We start from the raw sequence: 14,565 nt of genomic DNA on the forward strand, positions 1-14,565 counted from the left end.
GAAGATAAAGAACCAGCAATTTATTGAAGTGTGATTTTATCCATATGGGCTGAAGGTTGAACTGCGTTAACATCTCCAAAGGTCTCTCTTTCCCAAATTAACTATTGAGTTTTGGGCAACTGGTTGGAGACAGGAAAAAGAGACCTTGTTTAACCATTTCCAGGAAAGCACTGCCTCCTCCTCTCCTGTATAGGAGTAACCCAGAAAGAAGGCAGCCAAAACACAGCCCCTGCTTCAGCCATTGCTGGCCAGCATGGAGGGCTTTGGGGAGGGCATCCACTTCCCTTGCTCTCAGGGACAGTGGCAGGAAAGACTCAATTGGTTCCTATGAAGTTCTGCTGTGGTTATTATTGATACCAAGCCCATAAATGTTAGTGATTCAGTGGCCAAATGGCCAAATTCTTCTGCATTGCTGACAGAACTCTTACACCCCTTGGATTTAAGCAGCAGCACTGAAGGTGTCCTTGGATGGCCCAGGATTTCCTTGTGTATTTGGCAGTGGCTGGCAAAGAGTTAACACAGGAAAAATATGGATAGGTTTAGAGAAAGGATTTTTTTAATGTATGTTTTTTGCTGCACATCTGAGCTCTTGGCACTGCATCCCCTGCCTCTAATCACACCTTATAACTGCAGTTTAAATCAAAAGCCACAAGGCTGGACCAGTTGGATCCAGTTTCCATCAAGCCATTTGATCTGTGACTGAGCAGACTTGCTGTCACCAAGCCAGTCCCCTGCCTGCGCCTCTACATGATGAGGCAGCCGCAGCTCCCCACTCAGTGCAGGGGAGGCCATAAAATACCCATCAGGATACACCCCCCTGCATCAACCAGCCCTCTCCTCCCTCACACCCTCCCCAAGGAGGAGGCTCATGCTGGACTCTGGAGCACACCTTAAAAGCCTTGGCCATTTAAAAGGTCCAAAAAAAGAGAATTCTTTCTTTTCTTGTATTTTCTTTTAATTTTCAAGTTAAAGCAAAATCTCCTTTTTGTTCCTCACTCTAATTTGTTTGAGCATTAACCACTTGAAGACCTTAGTCACTGATTTTGCTGTTAAAGGAACTACACAGCTGTGAATGGGTACGTAGCTGCCTTTAATAAAAGATGAGATCTCATTCTCCCTGTGGTTCATCCGACAGAACATGGGTTGGAGCCACAGCTGATAAAATTGCCTGGGCCCTGTTTTGCTCTCTGCTGATATCAGTAAGGGAGCTGGATTCTGATTTTATAGACTGAAAAAAACCCTCACTCCTTATTCTTCAAATGAACACCCCTCTGATGCACATATTGGCAATCAGAATTGTCTCAGTCACAGCCTCAGCCCCCTCTGTCCTGTCCTTTGCTGCTCCCTCACGTATACAGGGCAGGAGGATGGAGGGAAGCGATGGCTCAGCATCCAGCACTGCACCACCAGGCTTCTGGTTTAGCTTCTTTTTGCAGCCATCTTGAACACGGAATAAAGCAGGAAAAATAGCATGCAGCCATCCAAATAAATCCAAGGCAGTCTCCTAAATCAGATGTATTTGAAAGTAGAATTGCAGCTGTGACAGAAAGGGAGTATATTCAGTAGAATTTCCTGCTTTTTTTAATCCATCTTTAAAAAGCATTGGTTTGGGTGGGAAGTGAGTTTGGGGGAAATTCTTGGGGATTTATTCTATTAATGGGATTTTTTATTTCTTTCCTTTCATGTGTCACTGAACCACCCAAGATGTCTGCAGACTCCAAACTCTGAATCTCCATTTGTGGACTCTGAGCTCCTGACATTGATTTTACCACTGCAGTAACAGGGAAAATTGTGTGAATTGGTGGCAGAAGCAAGTTACATGGTGAGTGGAGAGAAATATGGCTCTGGAGCCAGGTTACTGCTTCAAAGAAGGCTGCAGCAGGTGACAGTGCCCAGCTCTCCTGGCAGAAATGGCTGCAGTGAAATGACCCAAGAGGTGCTGGTTAAAATTAATTGTGTTAATTAATTGAGCAGCTGTGGCATTGCTGTTTTCTTTGCATGTCCTGGCTCTTAGTCCTTCTTTCCAAGGGGAGAAAGTGTCATTGAACCCATTTATTGGCAATGGTGGTTCTCCAAAGTATAGGTCATCACCCTTGATGTCCCATCAGCTCTGGGATACTCATTGCAGGTGCCTAAGGCTCAGCTGAGACTAAGGACTTTTAGACCTTGTGATGAGGTGTTTTAAATGCAGAGAACTGAGAGAAGGAAATGCTCTGCAGAGTTTCTATGTTAGCATCTGCAGAAGGATGGTGTTGCCTTTCCTCTGCCTGCTGTGAGCACAGGATGGGGACACGGTGCTGGGTGGCACTTGTGCTGGGAGCACAGTGTGCTTCAGACTCCTCAGGAATCACGTAAAGCCAGATCTTCACTTCCCTGTTGTTACGTGCAGCAGGTCAGGTCTTTCTCTGGAAGTCACCGAGCCGTGGATCAGCCATGTAGCTGATGGAAATGCTGCTGATGGCCCATGCAAGGGGTTTTGGGGTGGGGATTCTTCTCCAGCCAACCCATTCAGTAAAGAATAAGCTTTTATTTCCTTAGCCATCACTTTTTGCTGCATGTGTCAAGCTAACAATGGCTGGGTATTCCTCTGAGGCTGTAAAATAAGCTCATTCATCCTTTCTATTTGTTGTAGGGAGAACAAAACAAAAAGAAAGGCAAAAAATCTACTGAGCTACTGTTTGCTTTCTAGATGGAGCCTGTGGTATGGTACCAGCAGCCAAGCACTGCTCTGGGTCAAACACGAAGGCAACGTGCTGTTTGTGTTTGCTCAGCAGCACGGATGCAGAGCAAGAGAGAAGGCAGGAATGTCAGTGGGAGCCTTTTGTGGGCTCCTCCTCACCAAGTGGAGCCTCCCTCCCACCGCCTGTGCTGGAGCTCTGTAATTTCCAGCAGGATCATGTTAACCACAGACTGTGTGGGGAGCAGGGCTGGGGTTTCGGTCCATAGCCACCTTCCCATTGAGTCAGGGCTGAATCACCACCCTGCACTGAGTGCAAAAGGCCACGGTGGTGCTGGGGATGCTGTTGTGGTGGTGCTGGGAGCTCAGTCTGCATCAGCTGTGGGGATGCTTGGCTTGTGGCAGCAGCCTGGTGTTGCGTGGCATTGAGATACAGTGGAGGCTGTGGGGGGAAATAACAGTGACATCTTTGTCTTTAGAAAGAGAGACTCATGTGCACCTCAACTGAGGCACTTCAAACAAGCGTGTCTTGTCACTTGTAAAATGTCTCTGCTTGGCCACAGGCTCTACTTCTGTCTCTTCCCACCAGAGACTGGGTTTGAACTTTCTAAGGGGAAAGGGGTTGTGGGTGCTTAAAGGCAAAAGCCTGGAGAAGTAATGGTCTTAAGGATTGTGCTAGAATGGATTGGATTGGAGAATCAGGATCAACCTTCACCTCGTATTTTCCCTGGGGGGTAATCATGGATAATCCAAGATGGATATTCCAAAGAACACCAGCTCCCGTTAGCACTGCAGCTGTCTTGCAGGTCTTGAGATGTCAGACCTTAATCCCCACCCAACTTCTTTCCAGGTCTGAGGAGATGCTTTAGCTTGACTGATCTGGGGGAACATCCCAGTGGCTTTGCTGGCAACTAGATCTGGCTGTTTGGCCTGGAGATGCAGTCCAAAACCAGGAATCGCACCCAGGAAGCAGGAAGACTGATAGGAATGAGTGAGGAATAGAAGGAGAGGAGCAGACATCCTTCACATCCTTCCAGCAGGTTTAGGGCCTATTCTTTGATGTTTTACTAGTCCAAAAGCAGAGCAACCATCCATCCTACTGAATTCCTCCTCAGTTCTCCTGTGGCAGCACGACCAACACAAATGCCAGCAGCTGGAAGACTGAAATAGCAGCTACCATTGCTGAGGCCCCACTGATTTGTCCTGTGGTTTTTCTATGTCCTTTAATCTCCAGTAAATAATCCCTCACTTCCTTGTGGTCTTTCTAATTCCATGCTCTGCACCAGCGCTTCCTGTAAACAGTGGGGTTGGTGGCCCATGCATGCCCACCACTGTGTAATTGAGGCTCTCCCCAGCCATGCAAAGGGCATATGACAGGGCTGGCTTGCAGGGTGGATGTGGTTATGTCCGAGGGCTAAATAATGGAAACTTCTGATTCTCTTCTCCATCCAGCTGGGAAAAGTGAGGGCTGGCTCTGATGGGACCAGTGAATAATACAGGTGTAAAACCAGCATTGTGAGAGCGTCAGATCTCCGGTAATCATGGTTAGGTCAGCACTTGATAGCAAAATTGGACTATGTTATGGGCAGTGAGGTCCTTCCAGCACATGTTTGCACTGGTGCTTGATGTTATGTGCAGTAGCCATGCCCAATGCAGGAGCTGTGACTAGACCTTGCTCAGCCCTTTATTGTCACATCTGTCCTAAAGTTAGAGATGAAGAGACTGTGCTAAATGAAGGCCCTTTGTGATGTTTGTTGCCTCACAGGCTTGATCCTTTGCACTCTTGTAGGTGAGAGTCTTCAGGTCCTCCAGGGCACTCTGGCAGCACAAGGCATTTTTCCAGTCAAAGTATCTTCAGCTGTTTATGTCCAGTAGCTGTAAGATTTGGGTATCAGATATCCATCCTCAAGTGAATCTACTTTCCCCAGGTGAGTTTGTGTTAAACTGGTGGTGGATCAAAGAGGGCTGCGGCAAGAGCTGGGATGCACTTTTTGGTTGGCACAGCTTTTGCCCTGCCTGAAAGCTCATCTCTCTGCGTTTCTGTATCCACAGATACCTGAGTGTCCATCAAATGATTTCTGCTGGAACATCTTTGCTGCCCATATATCTTGGGCTCACACTTGTGCCTGTCCTGGCCATCCTTGTACATGGGGCATCTGCCTGGCTGGAAGATGACAGTGTGAGTGTGCTGATGGAGGTGGTTGTGGAGATGGATGGGTGCCATCCTGCCAGTCTTTGAAGTTTGCAACATTAATGCCTATGTATTTACACAACCACAGGAGGGGTCCTATAACCGGACCTTCACACGTGCTCCTTCCCTGCATAGCTGCTTCCAGAATCTCCAGGCTTCAATCCATTGGCTATTTCAAGTAAGTTCCAATTCATTCATTTTCTTCTCATAAGCTTCCCACAGCCAAGCCGTGAGGGAAACTTGCTCAGTCTTCCAGCATTAACATCTCAATTATCAGAGCACTGGCTGCTCCCATATGAGGATTGTGTGTGTGTGTGTGTTGGCACTCCTTAAAGTATTTTCAGAGCTGAAACGCTAGCAGAGGCTCAGTTTAGCTGAGGGGCCCTGAAAAAACTGCCAGGAGGGAAAGGCCAACCTCAGTTTGTGTCATTTAATGCCATTTAACATCTGTCTCCCTGTTTAGAATGGGACAGTCAATAGCAGATATGTAGTAGAACTGAGTTTTTCCACTAAATGCTAATGACCCAGTTGCATCCCACTGTGGTGCTTGTACCACATGGAATTGTGTGCATCCTGCAGCTGGCTGATGCATTGAGACATGAGCAGTGGGCATCCTGCTCTGTATGCTCTGGCCTTGACTAAGGGAGGCTGGGAGGGCTCATGTGAGGAAGCAGGTGGAAAGTTTGTGTTTCTGGCTGCCCATGCAGCTCCAAAATGACTAAATGTTGGCAGGAGCGATCCCAGAGCATCCCATGGAGATCAGATGGGGGAAGATAATTTCCTTGGCCCTTGAAGAAGTGGGAATTGCTGGCTTTTTTCATGACCACTTTTCCATGTGTTATCACCAGGCTGAGCTGTTGCATGAAACATAGCCTCATGCAAAATCAGACTAAACCAGAACCCTCTCAAGCTGTTAGATGGTTCCCTGAGTCCTCTTCAAAGCATCACAGGTGTGGATGGAATTGCCTCATTTGATATGTATTTATGCCTGCTCTCATGGATCTCCCTGGCCTTGGGCTGACCATGTGCCTCCACTGTTCCATTTTACCTGACACTGGGGATGTGAGAAGACTTGAGAGGGGCAGAAAGGCTTTGTCCAGGCAGCAGTAGGAGCCCTTGAGACCTGAAAGCAATAATCCTTGCCTGGAGCTGGTCCTTTTGGCTCCAGGCTGTGCTGAGTTTGCTGGTGGAGAAAACCACCGCGTTGGATCAAACCACTGTTAAAGGAGACTTCACAAAAGTGAATAGTTCGTGGTCAAGAATTGCTGCCAGACTCCTGCTTTCTCAGTAACTAATAAAAGTGCTTTTAAAGACAATTAATGTGATGTCTTGCTAAAGACTGAAGGAAATTGGAATTGAGATGTTTGTATTTTGACAATCTCTGTGGAAAACTTCTGTTCAGACTGGTAGGAATGAAACCAGTAAATCTCTGAAGGAACTTTCTGCATCCAGCCTTCAAGGTAACAGATCGGCTGTTCTGACTGAGCGTAAACAAACTCTGTTTTTATAAGCATTTAAAGACCTTCGGGATGACGAAGTGGAACATACTTGTAGTCTCCAAAGATGGGAAGTGGCTTCTGAGTCAAATGCCCTCCTGTGCCAGGGCTCGTATTTTAGCCTGAGATCACTCTTTTGTGACTTGTTGACAGGTTTTTTATTGTACTTTGAATTAAAAAAGGGAAAATGTCTGAGGCTGAAAATAGCCGTGAAACATTCCCCAACTGCCCAACCTGTTCTTCAGGAACACTTCCCAGGGAACGCGGAGTTCCAGCTGCAGCCCCACATACACCAGCTATGAATGCCTGAGCATTGCTCATCTCTTGTGGTGAAGGTGACCACCTGAGAAAGGAAGATTTGGTTCCCATCAGGAAACACTTAGAAGGTGTACTATTAATGGCAGGAAAGGTGGGAACAGCTCACTCCCTTTTTGCCTCCCCCTCTCATGAAGAACCTACTTGCAGTTCTTGCCCTCCCTCACAGCAGCTGCAGCCATCCCAAAGGCAGGTGGTGAAAAGGCTGATGAGAGCTCATGGAAAAGCATCTGTGCAAGGCTGGGGGTTAATTCTGCAAACCAAACCAAATCAGATGCAACCCTGAGCCATGGGTGGTGAGCAACACCAAAGCATTACTACTAAGCTTTGTTTGTTTTGTTCTGTGTATCTGCTGGCTGATGTGAACTGCTGGGGTGTTGGACAGAGGCCAGCAGGATATGCTTTGTTTGAACTGAATATAAAGTCACATTTCTGGAGGAAAAAAGATGAGTCACATACACAAGGTGAAGCCCAAACCAGGCTGATGGACTCCAAATGGATGTGGATGCCTGCAGTGGCACATGGCCAGAAGATGGTCCTAGCACAAGAGTGGCAAGCTGGAGCAATGTGCCTCAGGATCAAACACCAGTGTGATGGCCAAGTTGCTGAGGCACAGAGAAGAGACACCAGAACATCTCAAGGGGCTGCTCATGGAGCTCTGCCTCTCAAGTTCCTCAAAGAGAAAAGGAAGAGAGAATGGGTCAGGGCTTGCGATGTACAAAGATGATGGAGATGGAGGAGTAATGGGATTTAGGAGGCAAAATCTTACAGGAAAAGGACACCTAATGAATCCAGCCTCTGAAAAAGGCTCTTTTATTTCAAAGTCATTAATCAGGGAAGTAACTTAGCAAAGCTTGTGCTGATCCTCCGCTGCCGAGAATGTTTTGATCATGACTGATCCTTGCTCGCCAAAGCAGATGCTCTAATTCATGCAGAAATGAATTCAGGTCTGAGCTGCCCCAAGGAGGTGCCTGGATGGCTGCAGTAACTCACCCTGCTTTTGAGGCTGGCTCAGGGAAAGGCAGTTGTCCTTGCCAAGGAGCAGAGGGTCCGGAGGAGATGCTGAGGCTTTGGCTCATGCACAGGATTGCCCAGGAGCACGAAGATGCAGCAGCATCCCTCCAGCTCAGCACATGGGCAGTGGGGTGGGGGCAGAGGGGGCTTTTTTTCTAGCAGGGGAAAAAAGTGTTCTTGCAATTAAGCGTCTCACACTCCTTCTGGCTGCAGGAAACGTGTGCTCCTGCCACCAGAGACACCACAGTTGCTACAGCAACTGCAGAGTACAGACTCACCAACACCCTCTCTCTGCCACCCTCCCAAAATAAGGCAGACCGGGTAAAGTGGTGATGGGGAGACAAAGCAGTTGGTAGGGGTAGCCCTTAGCAGCTGGGGCCAGGGCTGCTGCGTGCTCTGCTCCTGTCCCACTGTGGCCAGTGTCCAGGCACCGCTGTGTTCCAATCAGCCCTGATGAGCACTTGGTTTCCAGGTCAATAGGATTTCATTCACTCAGGGGTGTCTGTGCAGAGCATGTCGCTCCCCAGTCTGCCTTCCCAACCCAGACACGTCCCCTGCTGGGATCTGCAGGAAAGCAGTGCTCAGTGCTTGTTGATGTGCTGGGGCTGGTGCAGGAGCTGTCAGGATGAGGATCCAATGCTGGGGATGCTGCGGGGAGCACCACAGCAAGGGGAGGCAGTGGGAAGCTAAAACTGAGCTGTGCTCTGCAAGCACCTGCCATCTCATTACTATTTAAAGCTGCCTCTCTGTGGTTCCCAGCACTGAGCATCCTGCCTCGGCAGAAGCACATGCTTCCCCCAGTGCTCCTTTCTTAAATATTTAATGGCAGAAGGAAGAGCTGTTTTAAGAGATGCTCCAGTGCTTCCATCTGAACAGAAGGTTGCTTCAGGTGGCTGCTGCAGACAAGAAAAAGCTTTGGCTGTAATTGTTCAGGATCCTTCATCTATTGAAGGGGTGGCAGCAGGATGATGCAGAGTAGTGGGGAAAGGAGAGGTGGTTTAGGTGCTTGGGGAGAGTAAGGACACCTGGGATCTGTCCTGCATCCTCTTCCTGACTCTGTGGTACTGTGGCTTGGTTTCTTACATTAAACACTTGAAAGAGTTTCAGTTTTGGAGCTTTAGTGGAAAATGCTTTAATATCACCTGCCCCCAGAACTTAGATGGGCACTCTGTCTGCCCCAGCACCTCTGGATGTGTTGGGTTTGTCAAGTGCCAAGGATAAACAGAGATTTAAAGGCATTCACCTGCCAGAGACTTCCTAAGGATTTATTGGAATTCCTGAAGTGGTTTGAAACGCCTGCATAAAATCATTGCAGAAGGAAATGTGTTTTAATCCTGGCCAAAACATAAATCAGGCCATCTTAATACTAATGACTGTTTGAGATGAGGCTGATGCAAGAAGGGAGGGCTGTGCTTCTTCTTGGTTTGGAAGTCCTTGTCCCAGTGCATCCACTCCTATGGGGACCAATTCAGTTATTGATAATACTCAGAGCAAACCTGCACATCAGGCTGTGGGGTAGCAGGGGGGCTAAAGGAAGTGTTGCCACAGCCCTGATTATCTTATCTCCCTAATAAAGCCCATTACCCCCCCAGGGCAGCTGGTGTCAGGCTGAAATTGGTGGCCTTAAACACTATTTCCAGAACAAGTGACAAGTGTATTGAAACCAGTCAGACAGCCCAGGCACAGCATGCATGGTGGTCTGCACTGGGCTGGGGCTCAGAGAAACACAGCCAAAAACCATATGCAAAGTGACATTAAAATGCAAGCTTTCGTAGTGAGAACTGTGAACTCCACAGCCAGCCTGTTTGCCAATCCCAGCCCCTTCCCATGCAGCTGGGGTGCAATTATGTTTTCATTTGAATTACGTGCAAAGGAGGGTGTCAGTCGTTTCTTAGCACTGACTTTGTGACAGGGCAGAGCAACTGACCTGCTCAATAATTTATGTCAGCATCAGAAGGTGTTTGTTGAACTTCCTTTTGCTGCCACCCAGGATAAGAAGCAGCCTTCCAAGAGAGATGTGCTGATTGCAGTGAGCCCTGAGAGCATGCACAGAGTGCACCAAGAGGTATTTACATTAGTGGGTTTGATGGGGATGTGATTTCTTCATTGGCACGACCTACTGAAAAGATCTTGATACAAAACCACAGCTAAAATCAAGCAGTGGATGCAGCTGAGTGCATTTCTGTACATCTAAAGACAAGGAAAGAAATAGCACAAGATCTGCTTGGTGCTGCAGAGGGAAGGATTTCACTGGTGCTGAGCAAAGCACACAGCTATCTCTGCATCCCAGGAAAGCTGAGATGCCCCATGGCTGTAGCAGGCAATCCAGCCAAAGGAAAGCATGGAGGTGGGGGTGTGCAGGGGAGCACCGCCAGCTTGCAGAAGTTAGAGCTGGTTTACCATCCTATTGTATTCTGTGCACTGAACAGGGAAGGGAGATTCTTAACCAAATTCTTAGGAATACAATGGTAGCCTCCTCCAAGGCTGGTTTCACACATTGCACTGCTCTTCTTCCATCTCCAGCAAGAAAGTGGCTCCTGTGCCCACATCCATACCGTGTAAGAAGTATAAGAGCTGGGAGCAGCAGATAGAGATGCCCACACTGGACCAGGTCCATGTGTTTTCTTTGGCAGGGGTCTGGCTGCCTGCATGAAACTCTGGTCCAGCTCTTTCTGCTCCTGAGGGTGAAAAACTCCTGAGGCTTTGCTGATGGAGCGGTCAGAGCAAGGCCAAGCACATCAGGCCACATCCTGCCCTGCTGCAATAAGTGAGATCCATGAGAATATTACTGTATTGACAGAATCAGCTGTTCCTTAGAAACATACTAAACTTCAGCGAGCAGCTTAGGAAATGCCCCTGCTGCTAGAAACTGGGAAAGTGCCAAAGGAGAGGATTCTTTTTACTCTTTCCCTAAATATTTACTCCTGACAGGGTCAGATGCAATAGCCAGGGGTGGAAGGATCTCTGCACTGCCCCAGGCAGTTTGATAGCAGGTGGCAGAGCATTGCATAGCTGCAAATCCTGCATCCCAAGAGGTGATTTGAAACCCATCTCCTAGTGCATGTCAAAGGAGAATGACAGTACGTTATCTCCCCTTCCTGGCCCTGTATCACCTGTGTTAACAAAGAAAGGTTTTGGAGCCACCAGCTAGGGGTAGTATTTGTCAAAAACCTTTCCTGCCCTAAGCCACCTCACCCAAGAGAACAACACAAACCTGAACTGATGGATGTCCCTTGTGACCTGCACCTCTCTGGGATGAGGTCTGAAGGCAGCAGAAAGATTCTAGTCCTGGAAAGCCCCAAGCCCCTGTCCCAAGCCCCCCCCTCAGCCATCCTGTTGAGTCCATTAAGCAAAAGGGAGTTAAGGTGCTTCACTTCCAGGAAGATGCTGGTGTCATATAAGCATTATTTTAATGAATGCTTCATTTATTGCAGCACCCATTGAGCAATTAGCAAGTCCTTTCCAACTATAACTTAGCTTCTAGCATGGGATTTCACTTCAGGTGAGAAAAGCATAACTCTGAGCATGACCCTCATGCTCAGAGGGAGTGTGGAGCACACAGCTCCCGGCAGGATCAGGCTCTGCTTATCTCCTTCTCCTTCCCCAGCTCTGCTTAAGCAATAACCTACTTTCTTGCTTTGCAGAAAGAACGTCTTGGATTACATTGCTGCAAATGAAAGGTTTCAGTCATGGTATCAGATGAGCTGCAGGTAAGCAGTGGTTTTAATGTCAGCTTTTTTGGCAGCTTCTTTATTCCCCCTCCGCTTTGCACAAACAACCCATTTTTGTGTGAAGTTCATTTTCGTTTTTAGCTGCAGCATTTGTCAACATGGCTTCCCAGTAATCCTCTCCATGCAGATAAAGGTGAGCCAGCAGCCAAACTGGATCCCTCACCTGGAGGCTGGAAACCAGCCTGCTGCCTGATCCAAAGCTAGTGCCAGTTCATTAAGGGACTCTCCCCTCTATCGCAGTCCCTTGCTGCTAAAGAAAAGGGCAGAAGTTGTGCCCACAGGATGGATCCTAAATCCCAGGTGGGATTCCACTTCCAATCCCATTTGGCTTTAACTCCATCCTAATAAGCCCTATGCAATTAAGGCAGATGCATCAAAACCCAGGACTCGAGAGGTCTGGGATGGCAGAGTGCCTTTCTGTTCACATTAGGAAAATCAGGGCATCATCCCCAGCACTCCAATCCAGGATACAGGGAAGGAAATAGAAGCTTTCCTCATAATTCACTTTGGCTGCCTCTGTCCTTTACTTGTTCATCCTTTTTTTGGCCTCACGGGACCTTCAGACCAACATATCTAAACACTTTGTATTAAAAGCAACCCACAAATACAGACTTCAGTATAAAGCTGACACAGGTGAGGCTGTGCGCCCTGTGGGTTGCCAGGATGGGACCCTGCCCAGTGTTTGCACTGCCCCAGTTTAACTGAGAAAGGCAGGAGAAGGGCCTGACTGTGCCAGGCAGAGCAGCACCCACCTTTGCAGACCCACAGCTGGCTGCTTCCCTTTAGTGCCTGCTGGTTTGGAGACTCTAACTTGCAGCCTCATTAACTGCTTCATTTGTGCTAATTTGCACTATCCCACCCCCAAAAGCACCATGGAATTCTCCAGCAGTGTGAAGGCGGCATGAGCTGAACTGCCTTTGCTGCTGAGTTGAATAGCAGCAGTGCTCGTCTTACTGCTTAAAAATCTTTACAGAATCAATCAGGTCGATGAATAATCCTGTTTAAAAAAACCATAACAGAGATTCTGGGTGACTGGATGTAACACTGGCATAAATTTGGATACAGCATTCCCATGGATACTCCCCTGTAGCTGGATACAACACTCCCCTAAACAGGGGAAGTTTAGATTGGATATAAGGAAGAAATTCTTTACTGTAAGGGTGATGAGGCACTGGAATGGGTTGCCCAGGGAAGTTGTGAATGCTCCATCCCTGGCAGTGTTCAAGGCCAGGTTGGATGAAGCCTTGAGTGATATGGTTTAGTGTGAGGTGTTCCTGCCCATGCAGGGGGGTTGGAACTGGATGATCTTGAGGTCCTTTCCAACCCTAACTATTCTATAATTCTAAATTTGTACATCAAGAGATGAACCCTGATGAGAAACAAAATTAAAGGGCTCTGCACAACACAAGTCTGGTGCTGTGCAGGTTGAATCCTGGTAAGCAGCTCTGTCCATACCCCTGCACCTGCACAGAAGTGGTGCCTGGGTTGAGACAACCTGCTGAGCCACAGCACCTCTAAACGGTGCCATGGGCTCACAGAGGACACGTGCAGCCTATGGGGTGAACCACAGCCCAGACAGCTCTCCCAACAGCCAGAGTTCCATGTCCTCATCATAAATTCCTCCCAGACAGTGTTGCAGGAATTGCTAGGATGTGAGGAGAGAGGAGGCTGGCTGGAAGTGAGACAGGTTTATCCTTGAAAGCCTCCACGCTGCGCAGAGCCCAGGGCTGCATTTGGCAACCTGCATGGGGGAGATGTCGGTGGAGGTTGAAGGCTGCCTTATGCTGTAGGAACTCACCAATCCTCTCACCAGCCAGCTAAATTGGAGATAAATGTCCCTATTAACTGCATAAAACATGTCAGAATGTGAGCACCTTCCCAGGCAGGAGGTGCAACTCAAAATAACTTTAAATCCTTCCTGGCTAGAGAGTGGCTGTGTCGGCGCTCCCCATAGCATGCCTGGATCCTGGTGGGAGAGCAGGGTGCTGAGCAAGGCTGTGCTGTGCTTTTCAGCACGATGGATGTGAAAATCAGGTCAAAAATAACCCCATCCCAACGTCAGCAGCAGAGCTGAGAGGAACCAGAAGTCCTGAGCTGTTTCGAAGGCGCGTTAAATAATAAAGCAGAGAAATGAATAAATTAGCTTAGCATTTATTTAGGTCAGCCCTCTCTGCTTCTCCCAGCCACCTCCGTGTGCCTCCTCCCCTGCCACCATCAGCTTCTCCATGCATGCTGCGCCTGCGGATCCGCTCGCTCCTTCCCAACAGCCGGGCTCTCGGGAAGTGCAGGTTGAGCAGGTGTCATGTCGGCTTCACCCCGGCCTTGGGAAGAGGAAAACTTCCATTACCAGGGCAAAATCCCATTAAAGCAATAAGCATGGGCTGAGTGCACACGGCTGCTCCCTTCCTGGCATCCTCCCCTACACACAGACCTGCATGGACAGCCTTGCATCTGCCCAGGAGCTGTGTCTCCCTGCTCTTCTTGGTGCAGCCTCTAGGTAGCCTTGGTCATCCATTCCCAGCTTCCAGCCACAGCAGCACCTTCACCTTTGCAGACCATGCTTCCCCACCTTGCAGGTGCCCCAGGCTATCTTTATGTGGTTGAAGTCATCATTTGTTGATTTGGGTCCATCTGGACCCGGGTGATTGACACAGAATAACTGTGACAGCTTTTAAAGCCCTAAATTGCCCTTATGTTACTCAAAAGCCTCCAGAAAAACAGAGCTACCATGCAGTCCTCTCTATATATCTTTGTTTATGTGTTTCCCAAGCCTGAAAAGCCCTTGCTGATGTCTAGAACATCTCATGGTTCTTGGCTATCAGCACTCTGGATACACGCTCACCAAGTAGGAATTTGTCTATGTATCTGCTCTGTCTCAGCCCAGCACCTGCATTGCCAAAACTCAAAGGAAACGCAGCTGAGCTGCTCCTCCACAACCCCGCAGGTAGCTGGAGGAGGTCTCCAGTGATGAGCCCAGCCAGAAGAAGCATCCAGGGTGTAGGCAATGGAAAATGAGATGTTGCTAAGTTTGGCCAGGCTTAGCTGGCTCCTCGCGGGTCCCAGCCTGTGAGTCACCAGTACGTGGGCCACCGGCACAGCCTCCCCTCTGGAGGAAGCAGCGGAGGTGGAAAAATAACAAGA

At 48.5% G+C, this 14,565-nt stretch overlaps 1 long non-coding RNA gene across 11 annotated transcripts in view; it reads left to right on the forward strand.

The window, feature by feature from the left end:
- Nucleotides 1–14,565, forward strand: part of LOC115945342 (uncharacterized) — a 254,563-nt gene that overhangs the window by 235,461 nt on the left and 4,537 nt on the right. For 8 of the 11 annotated variants that reach the window (XR_004549959.1, XR_004549964.1, XR_004549968.1 and 5 more), the window contains 6 exons: nucleotides 1,705–1,822; nucleotides 4,467–4,605; nucleotides 4,730–4,856; nucleotides 4,957–5,046; nucleotides 9,684–9,758; nucleotides 11,338–11,403. This is a non-coding gene — a long non-coding RNA (uncharacterized lncRNA). Of the gene's footprint in view, nucleotides 1–1,704; nucleotides 1,823–4,466; nucleotides 4,606–4,729; nucleotides 4,857–4,956; nucleotides 5,047–9,683; nucleotides 9,759–10,216; nucleotides 10,283–11,337; nucleotides 11,404–13,350; nucleotides 13,670–14,565 lie in introns of those variants that run through there. The other 3 variants (XR_004549967.1, XR_004549966.1, XR_004549962.1) reach the window with 3 other exon arrangements.

This window comes from Melopsittacus undulatus, chromosome 9 (genome assembly GCF_012275295.1).
Source record: "Melopsittacus undulatus isolate bMelUnd1 chromosome 9, bMelUnd1.mat.Z, whole genome shotgun sequence".
Taxonomy (NCBI): Eukaryota; Metazoa; Chordata; class Aves; order Psittaciformes; family Psittaculidae; genus Melopsittacus; species Melopsittacus undulatus.